The 17,831-nt window shown below is 38.5% G+C and overlaps 1 pseudogene; it reads right to left on the minus strand.

The window, feature by feature from the left end:
• Positions 1–5,852: 5,852 nt before the first annotated feature.
• LOC127688024 (vomeronasal type-1 receptor 4-like) lies at positions 5,853–6,806 on the minus strand (annotated as a pseudogene).
• Between the last annotated feature and the right edge of the window lie 11,025 nt (positions 6,807–17,831).

A 17,831-nucleotide genomic window follows, 5' to 3' on the forward strand; every position in this document is an offset into this window, starting at 1 on the left:
TGGATGGAGCTGGAGAACATCATACTAAGTGAGATAACCCAGTCTTAAAAGATCAATCATGGTATGCACTCACTGATAAGTGGATATTAGCCTAGAAACTTTGAATATTCAAGACATAATACACATATTAAATGATGTCCAAGGAGAACGGAGGAGTAGTCCCTGGTTCTGGAAAGACTCAGTGCAGCAGTATAGGGGAATACCAGAACAGGGAAGTGGGAAGGTGTAGATGGGGGAGCAGGGGGAAGGAAGAGGGCTTATGGGACTTTTGGGGAGTGGGGAGCCAGAAAAGGGGAAATCATTTGAAATGTAAATAAAGAATATATCGAATAAAAAATAAAAGAAAATAATAAAAAAAGAAAAAAATTAACTCAACCAAATCAGTAGTTTTCCTATGCTCAAATGATAAACAAGCTAAGAAATTAGGGAAATGAAACCCTTCACAATAGTCACAAATAATATTCCGTACCTTGCTGTGACTCTAACTAAGCAAGTGAAAGATCTGTATGACAACAACTTCAAGACTCTGAAGAAAGAAATCATAGAAGCTCTCAGAAGATGGAAAGATCTCCCATGCTCATGGATTGGAAGGATTAATATAGTAAAAATGGCCATCTTGCCAAAAGCAATCTACAGATTCAATGCAATCCCCATCAAAATTCTGAATCAATTCTACATAGAGCTAGAAAGAGCAATCTGCAATTTCATTTGGAACAACAAAAAACCCAGAATAGGAAAACTATTCTCCAAAACAAAAGATCTCCTGGGGGAATCACCATCCCTGACCTTAGAGCAATAGTGACAAAAACTGTATGGTATTGGTACAGAGACAGACAGGAAGATCAATGCAATAGAATATGAACCCACAAACCCATGGTGACTTGATAATTGACATAGGAGCTAAAAACTTCCAGTGGTTAAAAAAAAAAACAAAAAACAAACAAAAAAAAACAGAATTTTTAACAAATAGTGCAGGATCCAGTGAACAAATTTCAACAGTTCAACTTTATAACAATTCTAAATAAACCTGTTAAAATTTTCTGGACAATGCCAGCATTTGTTTTTTTTTTTTTAAATAAGTAAATTTCGAATTGACAACAACAACAACAAAAAAAGTGCAGGATCAACTTGAGGTCAGCATGAAGAAAAATCCAAATTGCCTCTTTGGAGGGGACCAGCTAGGAGCACACAGGGCACAAGATCAGTGGAACAGCTGGGTCAGAAATCTTCCCTCCACCATTTGTACCAGGGAGCCAGGAAACTCCACAGCCTTCTGTGCATAGGCTACAAGAAGAGAGTGATCTCCCAGCAGTGCTTTCACTTTTGACCTCAGAGGAATAAGGACACAGTCCTACAGGCCTACAGGCCCACAGGAGGAATAAACTCCAGCCAGAGAAAACAATACCAACTAGCACCAGAGATAACCAGATTGGCAAAAGGCAAGCACAAGTACCCTACCAACAGAAACCAAGGACACATGGCCACATCAGAACCAAGTTCTCCTACTACAGCAAGTCGAGGATACCCCAACATACCGGAAAAGCAAGAGTTGGATTTAAAATCGTACCTCATGATGTTCATAGAGGGCTTGAAGAAAAACTTAAAGACTCCCTTAAAGAAATACACGAGAACAGCAGTCAACAGGTAAAAAAGTCCTTAAAGAGGAAACACAAAAATCACTTAAAGAATTACAGGAAAACACAAACAAACAAGAGAAGGAACTGAACAAAACCATCGAGGATCTAAAAGTGGAAGTAGAAACAATAAAGAAATCACAAAGTGAGACATCTCTACATATAGAAAACCTTGGAAATAAGAGAAAGAGATGTCCATGAACATACAAGAAGCCTTCAGAACTCCAAACAGACTGGACCAGAACAGAAAGTCCTCCTGGCACATAATAATCAAAACATCAAATTCACTAAACAAAGAAAGAATATTAAAAGCAGTAAGGGAAAAAGGGCAAGTAACTTATAAAGGCAGACCTATGAGATGATGAAAGCTTGAAGATTCTAGGCAGACCTCATACAGATCCTAAGAGAACACAAATGTCATCCCAGGCTACCAAACCCAGAAAAACTCTCAATCATCATAGATGGAGAAACCAAGATATTCCATGATAAAACAAAATTTACACAATATCTGTCCACAAATCCAGCCCTACAAAGGATAATTGATGGAAAATTCCAACACAAGGAGGGAAACTATACCCTAGACAAAGCAAGAAAGTAATCTTCCAACAAACCCAAAAGAAGATACCCACACAAACATAAAAATAGCATAAAAAATAACAGGAAGCAACAGTCATTATTCCCTAATATCTATTAACAACAATGGACTCAACTCCCTAATAAAAAGACATAGACTAATGAAATATTTCTCATGTAAATCTTCAGTTTTATCAGAAAATGTTTGTAATTCCCCTTTTAATTAATTTAGTTATGCTTCCTTTATGTCTACCATTTTGTCTGCATTATTTTTCATGATAATCTTCAATTTTAATGTCTTTCTATATATTTCCTCTATTTTATCAGAAATGTTTCAATGAAAATCTTTGATTTTATCACAAATGTTTCTAATTCCACCTTCAATTAATTTAGAAAGAGTTTTTATATCTACCATTTTATATGTAAAAGTTTCCATGAAATAGTCAATTTTAACAAGTTTGTCTATATATTTCTTGAATTTTGTGAGAAATATTTTCCATCTAAATCTTCAATTTTATTTGAAAAGGTTTATAATTCCAGCTTCAATCAACTTAGAATTATCTTTATGCCTATCATTTTATCTGTATAATTTCTATGAAAATCTTTAATTTTAACATGTTTTTCCATTTATTTCTTCAATTTTATCAGAAATATTTTCCATGTAAATTTTCAATTCTATCATAAAATGTTTCTATTCCATCAATTAATTTAGAAATGTTTTACATGTCTAACACTTTACTCTTTCATTTTCCATGAAAATTGTCAATTTTAATGTGTTTATCTGAAATATTTTCCATGTAAGTCTTTAATTTTATCACAAAGTGTTTTTACTTCCCTTTTCAATAAAAAAAAAGAAAAATGCAAATCGATCCATCCTTATCCCCTTGTACAAAGCTCAAGTCCAAGTAGATCAAGGACCTCCACATAAAACCAGATACACTGAAGCTTATAGAGGAGAAAGTGGGGAAGAACCTTGAACACATAGGCACAGGGGAAATTTTCTTAAATAGGACACCAATGGCTTATGCTCTAAGAATATGAATCAACAAGTGGAACCTCATAAAACTGAAAAGCTTCTATAAGGCAAAGGTCAGTAGGACAAAATGGCAAGGAAGTAATTGGGAAAAGATCTTTACCAATCCTACATCTGATAGAGGACTAATATACAATATATACAAAAAACTCAAGAAGTTAGACTCCAGAGGGTCAAATAACCCTGTTAAAAGGTGGAGTACAGTGGGAGGACAGGGGAAGAGAAGAGGGCTTACGGGACTTTCGGGGAATGGGGGGCTAGAAAAGGGGAAATCATTTGAAATGTAAATAAATTATATCGAATAAAAAAATTAAAAAAAAAACTTTACAAAAAAAAAGTGGAGTACAGAGCTACACAGGGAATTTTCAACTGAGGAAACTCGAATGGCTCTGAAGCACCTAAAGAAATTTTCAGCATACTTAGTTATCAGGGAAATGCAAATCAATACAACCCTGAGATTCCACCTGACACCAGTCAGAATGACTAAGAGGAAAAACTCAGGAAACAGCAGATGCTGAAGAGGATGTGGTGAAAGAGAAACAGTTCTCCATTGCTGGTGAGATTTCAAGCTGGTAAAACCACTCTGGAAATCAGTTTGGCATTTCCTCAGAAAATTGGACATAGTACTACCTGAGGACCCAGCTATACCACTCCTGGGCTTATACCCAGAAGATGCTCCAACATGTAATAAGGACACATACTCCACTATGTTCATAGCAGCCCTATTTATAATAGCCAGAAGCTGGAAAGAACCCAGATGTGCCTCAACAGAAGAATGCATACTGAAATTATGGTATATATACACAATGGAATACTATTCAGCTATTTAAAAAATGAATTCATGAAATTCTTAGGCAAATGGATGGAACTAGAAAGTGTCATCCTAAGTGAGTAACCCAATCACGAAAGAATACATATGATATGCACTCACTGGTAAGTGGATATTAGCCCAAAAGCTTCAAATAAACAAGTTACAATTCACAGACCACAGGAAGCTCAAGAAGAAGGAAGATCAAAGTGGGGTTGCTTTGGTTCCTCGGAGTAAGGGAGCAAAATATTCACTGGAACAACTATGAAGAAAAAGTATGGAGCAGAAAGTGAAGGAAAGGCCATCCAGAGACTGTCCTACCTATGGATTCTTCCTATAAAGTCACCAAACCAGAAAGCTACTATAGATTACAAGAAGTGAGTATCGAAAGGAACCTGTTATGGTTGTCTTTTGGAGGGGCCCTGTCAGAGCCTTACAGATATAGAGGCGGATACTAGCAACCAACCATTGAACACACAATGGAGGAGTTGGAGGGCAGACTGGAAGATTTGGGGGGGCGGGTTGCACCCCCATTGGAAGAACTACTGTGTGCTACAAAGGGCAGAGCTGGAGAAGTGACCCAAGCCCTTGGAGGAGCCCAGAAGATCATGAATTGGTTCCCAGATATTGAACCACTGGAGTTTGAGTTTTGCTTTTGATTGTGATGTGCCCTGATATTTTTCCCTCTTGAAGGAAGAAAGTATTTTAGTGGAGCCCACAGTTAAGAGACTTTGAATTTTTAAAAGACTTTGAATTTTAAAAGATATTGGGCATTTTTAAGGGATTGAACTTTTAATATGTAAAGACTATGGAACTTTTGAAGTTATTTAGATCTTGGGGATGAATAAGAAAGTACAGGTTGAGGCTTAATAGTAATGTGTTTATGTGTCAAGTTGACAAGGGGTCAATTGTACTGGATGATTTTATGTGTCAACTTGACACAGGCTGGAGTTATAATAGAGAATGGAGCTTTAGTTGGGGAAGTATCTCCATGAGATCCATCTGTGGGGCATTTTCTCAATTAGTGATCAAGTGGGGAGGGTCCCTTGTGGGTGGTGCCATCCCTGGGCTGGTGCTCTTGGGTTCTATAAGAGAGCAGGCTGACCAAGCCATGGGAAGCAAGCCAGTAAGAAACATCCATCCATTGCCTTTGCATCAGCTCCTGCTTCCTGACCTGCTTGAGTTCCAGTCCTGATTTGCTTTAGTGATAAAGAGCTGCATGGAAGTGTAAGCTGAATAAACCTTTTCCTCCACAACTTGCTTCTTGGTCATGATGTTTGTACAGGAATAGAAACCCTGACTAAGACAACAAGTAAAATAAATACTTCTCTAAGTGTCAACATAAAAAAAATCTTTGAAAACTCTATCCTCTATCTACCTACCTATCTGCCTATCTATCATCTATCTATCTATCTATCTATCTATCTATCTATCTATCTATCTATCTATCTATCTATCTATTTTTATCTATTTATCTTTGTGTGTATAGGTTTGTGTGTCTGCTCTTGTGTACAAAATTTATGTGTGTATTTATGATGGTATTTATGTGGAGGTTAACAAGATGAGTTTTTATTTTACAAGCTCTAAAGTATTATAATTTCAATGGACAATAAATATGAAAGTTGTTGAATGGTGTGGATGCAATTTTATTGATAAAAATATTAAAATCTAAAATTTGAAAATGTACAACTTGTGACAATTATAACTGGGACCATACCAAGGACTTAAGAGCCACACAGCTTCCAATATAACACAAAAATCACTAGAAAGATATATTTGTTAAAAAGAACATCTGGGCATCATATCAGGCACCAACTGTTTTTTGAAAATAGGTAATTTTCAGTATTGGTAGGAAATAAATACACTGTGAAAGAATTTTATTAGTGTTCATCAGTAGAAATGGACAGAGTATAGGGTAAAATAATGCCACAATTGTAATCATTGCCCCCAAACTTAGCATTCTTTCATGTGTATAAAACTTACCATAAAGAGTGGCAAAGTTATTCAACAAATCAAAGAACACAAAGCTGTTTACAAGCAACAGGATTGTGTGAGGAGCTTTGCGTTCAGGAGACGACTTGGAGGAGAGGCTTGGGTTGCCGAGATGCTGGGCTCTCTTGCGGTACTTGTAGAGGAGGGTCACCATGTAGAGGTTGGTCCATACCATAATGGCCAGAAAGAGCAGGTCACTTGTTATGAAAATACTCAGGAATAATCTTGGGTTTGGGTACTTGGGTGGAAGACTTACACAGTAAACATGAGAATAACCATAATCAATATCAGTGTAATTAGTTTTTGCTATCATGGTCTTAATGAGGTGCATGTATATGACTATGTTGACAAGCCAGGAAAACAGGAAGGAGCAAAAAGTCCATTTACAGAGTCTAGGATTAAGCCATGCCCACTTAGAATTACTGGGAGTGATGGTCATGGCTTATAATGTGCTTAGGATAAAAGTGGTAGAGGTGGACATAGACCTGGTGACTTTGTAGACATACTCAACTGCCTTACAACCAGCATCATCCAGAAAATTGGGCACTCCAAAGGATGACGTGATATATGGTTTAATAGAGAATATGATTGTCAATATATTGACTATCATCAGGTGCATGAAAATGGGATCAATGGGTCTGTTAAAGCAAGCTTTGACCAAGAATGTGTACACATACAGCATGAAGAGCAATGAGTTCCCTATGATACCCACACAGAACTCAGATAAGAAGAAAACCCCTAAGAGGATGTTGCTTGGAAACAACATCCCAGTCAGGCCTTCAGAGAAAATGAATCAGATTGACGTATAAAGCTAGTTACATACTGAGGTTTGTGGGAAAATATACTAACAGACACATCAGGAGGAGAGAAGTTTAGAAAAATGTCCAACTCCTTAGTATTTCAGGTCCAGATGCTATACTTCTGGGAACTGCATTTCAGGGAGTCTCGAGAGCCTCAAAAGATAGAAAGTATTGAAGCAGGTGGGCTCAAAGCAAAAATCTTCTGAGTGCTATTATATTAAGAAGCAGCATGTTAATGACCTGGAAGGCAAACTTGCATGTTATAAAGAGCTTTTATTCACTAGTCACAGCATATAATTTTTTAAAGAATTATTTTTGTCTTTTATGTATATGAGTGCACTGTAGCTATCTTCAGACACACCAGAAGAGGGCATCAGTTCCCATTACAGATGGTTGTGAGCCACCAAGTGGTTGCTGGGGATTGAACTCAGGACCTCTGAAAGAACATCTAGTGCTCTTAATTGCTGAGCCATCTCTCTAGCCCACACTATATATTTTTAAAGTCCCATTTGAAAGTTCTAATCTTTCCCAAGTAGACAGTAACATACATATCTGAACACTTTTGGAGAGTCATACTCTTAAACACTTCCAAGGTATTTATTTTTGATTTCACAACAGGGATGAGAGATGGTTCTGTGGTTAAGAGCACCAGCTGCTCTTCCAGAGAACCCAGAGCAGAGTCCAGTACTCATGTGGAAGCTAACCACTGTGAGCACATTTCCAGGGGATCTGGAGCCTTCCTCCTGCCTCTGTGGCACCAACGTGCACACACTGCACAGACATATTTCAATGTTAAAAACAATTCTCAATGAAAGATTTTTTTCACTTGGGATTTGTTTCTGAGTCTAACCTTTGGGTTATTCTGGGGTCCCAATCCCTGTGTAGAGCTTCTATTATCAAGAACACAGAGACTTTTCAGAACAAGGGGCCACTCCTCCGTTCTTCTTGTACCTCTTTTGATGTGTGGATTATGTTGTTCTGAAAAGCCTCAGTGAAGCAGTATAGAGCAAAATCAGAACAGGGAAGTGGGAAGGGTTGGGTGGGAAAACAGGGAGAGGGAAGGGGACTGATGGGACTTTCGGGGAGTGCGGGTCCAGAAAAGGGGAAATCATTTGAAATGAAAATAAATATATCAATAAATTAAAAAAAAAAAAAGAACACAGAGACAAGTTGCTACTATGAAAGGCCCAGTGTTGAGCACATTCTTGGAGAAATTTTTTTCTATCACTCTCATTATTTGTAGGGAAATTAACAGAATTGCAGATCATTGTGTTATGTGGAATAAAGCAGTCTCACACAGATAAACATGACACATATGTGGAATCTGGAGGAGAAATTCACAAACCCAATGGGGAGACTTAGCCATGTGTGAGAAATGGAAGTGGTAGAGTGATACAGCAGGGAATTATGGGCAAATGTCGTGAAAGTCATGCTTGTACATGTAATCACATTCATAATACAATATACAGATAGGACGTGTATCTGTGAATAAGACCTCATAAAGATTCAATGAATCATCAACAACAACAACAACAATAACAACAACAGCAAACTCGAAATTGGACTAAATACACTAAATGCATATGGTTTTCTATTATTATTTCAAATATGTCATAAATCATGACCAAAACATTACATTTCTGTTACCTAATAGCATGTCCATAATTTAACAAAAACACAAACATAACAGTGGTAATTGATGGGTAAAGTGTAAACACTAATGAGCATGTAGCTCCAGTGTTCAAAGGAACATTACAGATGTACTTTACTACACTGCATATGCCAAACGAGATTTAACTCTAATGAAAGTGGAGGTAGTTTAGGTGGAAACACAAGGACAAAGGGCATGGGGAGATGTCTTCAACAGCTGCAAATATAAATAAATAAATAATAAATAAATAAATAAATAAATGTAGCAAAACAGTGAAAATATTATGAACTAAAGACAAGAATTGGTAAGAAACACAAGAAAGGTACAATTTAATTACTTAGAAAGAAAAATAGGAAAAAAGTAATCTGAAGAAAAAATTCCAAAATCTAAGACAGGACAGACTGGGGAAGAGGATCAGTGTGAAACTTTCTCTGGCTCTGAGTTCTGGGCACTGGGAGCCCTTCAGGGCAGTGCGAATCCCACTGATAGGATGTGTCTCAGAAAGCCTGGCTAGGAGACACAGCTAAATCAAGGACAGGATGACAGGACTCTTTCTCCCAGTGGACCTGGACCATCTTGTCACCCATGGGGGTCAATGAACTTGTTTACTGCACATTACTTAGATGTACCCAGAGGAAAACATCTCTCTCCCAGATAACTTTAACATGTAAGAGTGTAAAATCTATTTCTGAAGCTGTGCGTTTTCCCAAGATGAACCATATCAAAAAGTAAACTGGAGGAGTGAGGAAGTCATTGAAAGTTTTAAGACAGTGGTGAGTCTTATCACAGCTGTTAAAAACAAAAGCTGACCTCCAAGCAAGGCCACAAGGAATGCTCTAACTGTTCTACTGGAGACCACTGTGCCTTCCTCTCTTAAGGTTTTAAGGTTCCATAGAGGATACGACACTGTGCTTGGAGTTTTATTTTGGTCATATAGTACATGGATTAGTCATGGTTGTATTACATCTGTGCTCAAAAAATAGAGTTTGACTCTAAGATTGTTCAGTTTTGTGAAACACACACTAGTCACTCTGCTTTCCAAGTATTTATGCTTATACCCACAGGCAAGTCTCAGTCCAGTCCAGATCACAGAAATTTATCAGAGGTCGATGTTTAATACAGAGATTCACAAGTGTTCAAAGTGCTTAGAATAACTGACCATTAAGTCTGGATCCTAAACATAACATCTATTATATCTTCTTCAAGACCCAGAAACACTGGGAGGAGGGTGCAAAGATTGTAAGGTCCAAAGGAACAATGTCATAAAATGCTGTCTCCTGGTTATGACATGGCTGTGACAACCATGAACTATAGTGGTGTTCAATTACTCAAGACCTGAATACAAAAAAAAAAAAAAAAAAAAAAAAAAAAAAAAAAAAAAAAGACAGCAAAAGAGAAGGGGTGGCTGGGTGTAGTGGGTCGCTTTATTCCCAGTATTTGAGAGGCAGAGGCAGAGGCAGAGGCAGGGGCATGGACAGGGGCAGGGGCAGGGACAGGGACAGGGACAGGGGCAGGCAGGGGCAGGGGTGGGACAGGGGCAGAAACAGAGAGCTCTGTAAGTTCAAAGTCATACTGTTCTATAACAGCAAGTTGAAGGCCAGCCAATGCTGCAGTGAGACTCTGATTCAGGGGGGAAGAAAAATGGGGTCAATGGGGATGAGAAGGGAATTAGAGAAGGCAGTAGGAAGTATACAAACACAATGATGATATATATGACAGAAAGTCAGGAAAAAAAAAAACAAAATTACAGTTGGGTAGTGGTGACTCACACCTTTAATCCCAGTATTCCAAGGGCAGAGGCAGATGAATCTCTGAAGCTAGCCTGGTCTACATTATGTTCCAGGACTGCCAGGGCTGCACAGAGAAACCCTGTCTTGAAAAGACAAAACAAGCAAAGAGTGACCCCACTTCATAAAAGCTTACAAGCTTCAGGTTCATCACCAAGCCTTTTTTTTTTTTTTTTTTTTTTTTGAGTCAGAGTTTCTTTGTGGAGTCCTGGATGTCAAGCCTTGAGCTCACTCTGTATACCAGGATGGACTTGGACTCCAACTCACTTCCTGCCTCTCTGCCTCTCTGCCTCTTCCTCCTAAGTGCTGGAGTTCAAGTTGTACACCATCACACCTGGCTGCATCATTAAATTATTAATTTATTATTTCTCAAAATAGGTTTTGAACAAAGAAAAGACACATTCTCAAACAATGTCAGAAAAGGTCCACTCCGGCAGATATGGTGGAGACCACTCTGTTCTCTCACCCATTTTTCCTTGAGTAATCACCTTGGTGAGCTTTGAGCACCTCGCACAGGTGCCTTCTCCAAGTAACCACACCTTATCAGGGACGGTCTTTTGCTTTTATGGCAAGGACAGCTTTGATTCTCAGCAGGATTCCAACCTCTATTCTGGTTTATACAGATCTCTGCTGATGTTCAGGGATCACAGAAATGCTTTTCTGGGTTAGGGAGTGGGTATAGGACACTGGGGACTAGGTGAGGATGTCTTGAACCTGGTGCACCACAGCTCCATACAATCCTCCACTCCTTTGACTGTGGTTCCATTTTTGCCTCTTCCCCTTGGGTTTCCGGGTGCTCGCTGCTGCACACCAAGTGGGGAAAGATGGAGAGGAGCTGAGTTCTGGGGCCTGAGTCTTTTTTACACATCAGGAAAGAAAGGGTGAAAGTCTGGAATAAATGCTGGGGTCAGGTTGGGGTATGGAAAGTGGAGGCAATGTGTGTGGGGTTGGGGATGTCCATGTTACAGCTTTCAGAAAACAGCTCTCTTAGAACATAGTCAGCAAAACAGCTTGTGCTCTTTATTAGGGGTGAACAAGGACTTTATAATCCTTGGAAAGTGGGAAGGGGTCCTTTTTAGGGTGGAGTTTCATTGGCTGAGGTTGAGGGTTCTGTGGATTCCTCATTTTCATGGAGAGGCTTTCCAGGAAGTTGAACTTGTAATTTTGCCAAGGATTATATGACATTCCTTAGGAAGAGTGTGGGGGTTGGGATTTCCTGTCAGGTAGAGAGGAGGAAGCCCTGCAGGGAAAGAGAGTCCTCCGCTTTGTGCTGAGCTCAGGGGAGCTATCTGGACAGGTTAGCTTCAACCTTAACTAGCAACACTCGATCTGTTGCAAATGCAGCCCTTAAAGCTGCACGTGAAGGTCATATGAACCCATGTCTCTACCTCATCTATCCTGCCTCTCCCCAGGCCACTGGGAGAGCCTTCACCACCAGCAACTCCACCTTGTTCCTGGTGACATTAGCACTCTTTGCAATTCCTTCCAAAAAGAATGTTCGTGTTCATCCATTTACCTACATCTTTAAAAAAATTCACTCATCAGTGTGTGAAGAACTAATTAGATTCTATTTCCTAGCTTTTGTGAATAGAGTGTATTGTTAAAATTGCATTAATTTCCCCCCAATCTTGAATCTTTCTCAGTTATATAAAGCCAGTTACTAGTGACAAAGTTATTCATTTGTTAAAAGAACCCAGCAACAGCCTGCTGGGTGTGGCTTATGTCCAGTAGACAGCTGGAGGAGAGGCCTGAGAGAGACTTCTCATCAGTATTTTAAGAGATAATCCTCATGGTGGGACAAGTGGCTCAGCAGTTAAAAGCACTTGTTGCTTGTGCATTGGATATGATTCACTACTTAGCACTCACAATATCTTGTTCACAATCATCTGTAATTCAAGTTACAGGAGGACCTTGCGCCCTCTTCTGGCTTCTGTAGGTACAGCACACAAGTGGTAAAGGTAAACCGCTAATACAAGTTATGTCTAAAAATGGATATGCTGGATTGCTGTAAAACCAATCTTCCTGGTTTCACAATAAGCATGAGAACGTCCATGACCAGCACCAGTGGAGTTGTTTTTGGGTCTGTGTGTTCATATGCACATTCATGCATGGGCATGGGGGAGCCAGAAATCAATTCTTGGAATCTTTCCTCAAAACCCCGATTTTTTTTTTTTTTTAATGAATTGATTTTTTTTATATTTTTTTATTCGATATAATTTATTTACATTTCAAATGATTTCCCCTTTTTCTAGCCCCCCCACTCCCCGAAAGTCCTGTAAGCCCCCTTCTCTTCCCCTGTCCTCCCTCCCACCCCTTCCCACTTCCCCGTTCTGGTTTTGCCGAATACTGTTTCACTGAGTCTTTCCAGAGCCAGGGGCCACTCCTGCTTTCTTCTTGTATCTCATTTGATGTTTGGATTATGTTTTGGGTATTCCAGTTTTCTAGGTTAATAACCACTTATCAGTGAGTGCATAACATGATTCACCTTTTGAGTCTGGGTTACCTCACTTAGTATGATGTTCTCTAGCTCCATCCATTTGCCTAAGAATTTCATGAATTCATTTTTTCTAATGCCTGAATAGTACTCCATTGTGTAGATTCACCACATTTTTTGCATCCACTCTTCTGTTGAGGGATACCTGGGTTCTTTCCAGCATCTGGCAATTATAAATAGGGCTGCTATGAACATAGTAGAGCATGTATCCTTATTACATGGTGGGGAATCCTCTGGATATATGCCCAGGAGTGGTATAGCAGGATCTTCTGGAAGTGAGGTGCCCAGTTTTCGGAGGAACCGCCAGACTGATTTCCAGAGTGGTTGTACCAATTTGCAACCCCACCAGCAGTGGAGGAGTGTTCCTCTTTCTCCACACCCTCTCCAACACCTGCTGTCTCCTGAATTTTTAATCTTAGCCATTCTGACTGGTGTAAGATGAAATCTTAGGGTTGTTTTGATTTGCATTTCCCTAATGACTAATGAAGTTGAGCATTTTTTCAGATGCTTCTCCACCATCCGAAGTTCTTCAGGTGAGAATTCTTTGTTTAACTCTGTACCCCATTTTTTAATAGGGTTGTTCGGTTTTCTGGAGTCTAACTTCTTGAGTTCTTTATATATATTGGATATTAACCCTCTATCTGATGAAGGATTGATGAAGATCTTTTCCCAATTTGTTGAAAACCCCGATTTTTAAAAACCTAACATTTGGCCTTCCGGTTTCTGTCTCTGGCTCGGGACCATCCTCTGCCACAGTGCACCATATCCAAGTGGTGAAGGGAGGTACCTGATCACCCAGGAGTGTGGAGAGACCAGATAGCACAGGCAGAACATCCCCTGCTGCTCAGAGTAAACAGCTGAAAACCCTGAGGTCACAAGAGCCTAGGAGCAGCCTGGAATAGGAGTCTTCTGATTTCCCTCCACAACCAGAACTGATCAAGGGCCACAGAGCTACATACAAAAATACCACCACAAGAGAGCTGTTCTTCCAGGAGTACCTACATACCTGTGCACACAGAGAACAGGTCTCCCAGGAGCACAGAAAAAGAAGCTTTCAGAGCAGATAAGCCACAGTAAGAGACAGCAACACCAACTAACACCAGAGATAACCAGATGGCAAAACACAAATGCAAGTATATTACCAACAGAAACCAAGGCAGCATGGTACCATGTGAACCAAGTTCTCCAAAAACAGCAAGTTCTGGATACCCTAAAACACCAGAAAAGCAAGATCTGGATTTAAAATCACACCTCATGATGCTGATGGAGGACTTCAAGAAAGACATAAATAACTCCCTTAAAGAAATACAGGAGAGGGCTGGAGAGGTGGCTCAGTGGTTAAGAGCATGCACTGCTCTTCTGAAGGTCCTGAGTTCAAATCCCAGCAGCCATAGACTTCCCACCAGAGACAATGAAAGCTAGAAGATCCTTGGCAGATCTCATACAGACCCTAAGAGCCAACCCAGACTACTATACCCAGCAAAACTCTCAATCACCATAGATGGAGAAACCAAGATATTCCAAGATAAAACCAAATTTACACAATATCTTTCAGAAATCCAGCCCTACAAACACTAATAAATGGAAAATTCCAATACAAGGAGGGAAACTACACCCTAAAAAAAAGCAAGAAAGGAATCTTCTTTCAACTAACCCAAAAGAAGAAAATCATACAAACATAAAAATAATATCAAAAATAACAAGAAACAACTATCACTATTCCTTAGGATCTTTTAACATCAATAGACTCAATTCCACAATAAAAAGATATAAACTAACAGACAGGATACATGAAGAGGACCCAACATTTTGCTGCATACAGGAATGGTGCATGTCACCTCAGTGGCAAAGACACTCACTACCTCAAAGTACAAGGCTAGAAAACAATTTTCCAAGCAAATGGTCCCAGAAAACAAGCTGTGGTAGCCATTCTAGTATTGTATAGAATGGACTTTCAACTAAAAGTCACCAAAAAAATGGAAGGACACTTCATACACATCAAAGAAAAAATCTATCAAGAACAAGTCTCAATTCTGAACATCTATGCTCCAAATGCAAGGGCACCCACATTCATAAAAGAAACGTTACCAAAGCTCAAAGCACACATTGCACCTCTCCCAATAATTGTGGGTGATTTCAACAGACAGCTCTCATCAATGGACAGATTAGGGAAACATAAACTAAAGAAAGACACGGTGAAACTACTAAAAAGTAAAGTAGTAAAAGTAGTTATGGACCAAATGGATTTAACGGATATGTATAGAACATTTCATTCTAAATCAAAAGAATATAACTTTTTCTCAGCACCTCATGTTACCGTCTCCAAAATTGACCATATAATTGGTAACAAAACAGGCCTAAACAGATGAAAGAAGATTGAAATAATCCCATGCCCCCTATCAGATCACTACAGATTAAGGGTGGTCTTCAATAGCAAAAAAAATTAATAATAATAATAATAATAATAATAATAATAATAATAATAAAAACAGAGAGTCCACAAACACATAGAAGCTGAACAATGCTTTACTCAATTATACCTTGGTCAAGGAAGAAATAAGGAAAGAAATCAAAAACTTTATAGAATTTAATGAAAATTAAGGCACAACATACCCAAAATTATGGGACACAATGAAAGCTAAGAGGAAAACTTATAGCTCCGAGAGCCTCCAAAAAGAAACTAGAGAGAGCATACACAAGCATCCCAACAGCACACATGAAATCTCTATCACAGAAAGAAGCTAATACACCCAAGAAGAGTAGGAGACAGGAAATCATCAAACGCAGGGCTGAAATCAACCAAGTAGAAACAAAAAGAACTAGACAAAGAATCAACAAATCCAGCAGCTGGTTCTTCGAGAGAATCAACAAGATAGATGAACCCTTAGCCAGACTAACCAGAGAGCACAGAGACAGTATCCAAATTTACAAAATTAGAAATGAAAAGAGAGACAAAACAACTGAAACTGAGGAATTTAAAAAAAAATCATCAGATCCTACCACAAAAGCCTATACTCAATCCAACTGGAAAATCTGGATGAAATGGACAATTTTCTAGATAGATACCAAATACCAAAGTGAAATCAAGATCAGATACACCATCTAAATAGTCTCATTAACCCTAAAGAAATAGGAACAGTCATTGAAAGTCTCTCAACCAAAAAGAGCACAGGACCAGATGGTTTTAGTGCAGAATTCTATCAGACCTTCAAAGAAGACCTAACACCAATATTCTTCAAACTATTCCACAAAATAGAAACAGAAGGAACACTACCCATCTCATCTCTACCCATCTATCACAATTCCACTTATACCAAAACCACACAAAGATCCAACACAGAAAGAGAACTTCAGACCAATTTCCCTTATGAATATAGATGTAAAAATCAAGAACACATCAAAATGATCATTCACCACAATCAAGTAGGCTTTATCCCAGGGATGCAGAGATGGTTCAATACAAGGAAATCCATCAATGTAATTCACTACATAAACAAACTCAACAACAACAACAAAAACACATGGTCATTTCATTAGATGGCTGAAAAGCATTTGACAAAATTCAGCATTGTTTCATGTTAAAACTCTTGGAAAGATCAGGAATTCAAGGCCCATATCTAAACATAGTAAAAGCAATACACAGTAAGCCAGTAGCCAACATCAAACTAAATGAAGAGAAACTTGAAGCAATCCCACTGAAATTAGGTACTAAACAAGGCTGTCCTCTCTCTTAATATCTTTTCAATATAGTACTTGAAATTTGAGCCAGAGCAATTAGATAACAAAAGGTGGTCAAATGATACAAATTGGAAAGGAAGGAGTCAAAATATCACTACTTGCAGATTATATGATAGTATACTTAAGCAACCCAAAAATTCCACCAGAGAAATCCTACAGCTGATAAACAACTTCAGCAAAGTGTCCAGATATAAAATTAACTTAAACAAATCAGTAGCCTTCTTATATTCAAAGGATAAACAAGCTGAGAAAGAAATGAGGGAAATGACAACCTTCACAATAATCACAAACAATATAAAATATCTTCCTGTTACTCTAACCAAACAAGTGAAAGATCTGTATGATAAGAACTTAAAGTCTCTGAAGAAAGGAATCAAAGGAGACCTCAGAAGATGGAAAGAACTCCCATGCTCATGGATTGGCAGGATTAATATAGTAAAAATGGCCATCTTGCCAAAAGCAATCTACAGATTCAATGCAATTCCCAGCAAAATTCCAACTCAATTATGCATAAAGTTAGAAAAAGCAATTCTCATATTCCTTGGGATTAACAAAAAGCACAGGAGAGCAAAAACTAATCTCAACAATAAAAGAACTTCTGGGGGAATCAGTATCCCAGACCTCAAGCAGTACTAAGAGCAATAGTGTTAAAAACTGCATGGTATTGATACAGTGACTGGAAGGTAGATCAATGGAATAGAACTGAAGACCCAGAAATGAATCCACACACCTATGGACATTTGATCTTTGACAAAGGAACTAAAAGCTTCCAGTAAAAAAGATAGCCTTTCAACAAATGGTGCTGGTTCAACCAGTGGTCAGAACGTAAAAGAATGCAAATCAATCCAGTCTTATCTCCTTGTATAAAACTCAAGAACAAGTGGATCAAGGATCTCCACATAAAACCAGACACACTGAAACTAATAGAAAAGAAACTGGGGAAGAGCCTTGAACACATAGGCACAGAGGAAATTTTCCTAAACAGAACACCAATAGCTTATGCTCTAAGATCAAGATTAACAAATGGTACCTCATAAAATTACAAAATTTCTTTTTTTTAATTTATTTTTTTCAAAATTTCTATAAGGCAAAGGACATTGTAAATATGACAAAACAGCAAACAACAAGCTGGAAAAGACATTTACCAACCCTACATCTGACAGAGGGCTAATATTCTATATATACAAGGAACTCAAGAAATTAGACTCCAGAGAACCAAATAACCATATTAGAAATGGGGTACAGAGCTAAACAAAGAATTTTCAACTGAGGATTATCAAATGGCTGAAAATCACCTAAAGAAAAGTTCAACATCCTTAGT

Source organism: Apodemus sylvaticus, chromosome 6, assembly GCF_947179515.1.
Source record: "Apodemus sylvaticus chromosome 6, mApoSyl1.1, whole genome shotgun sequence".
NCBI lineage: Eukaryota > Metazoa > Chordata > Mammalia > Rodentia > Muridae > Apodemus > Apodemus sylvaticus.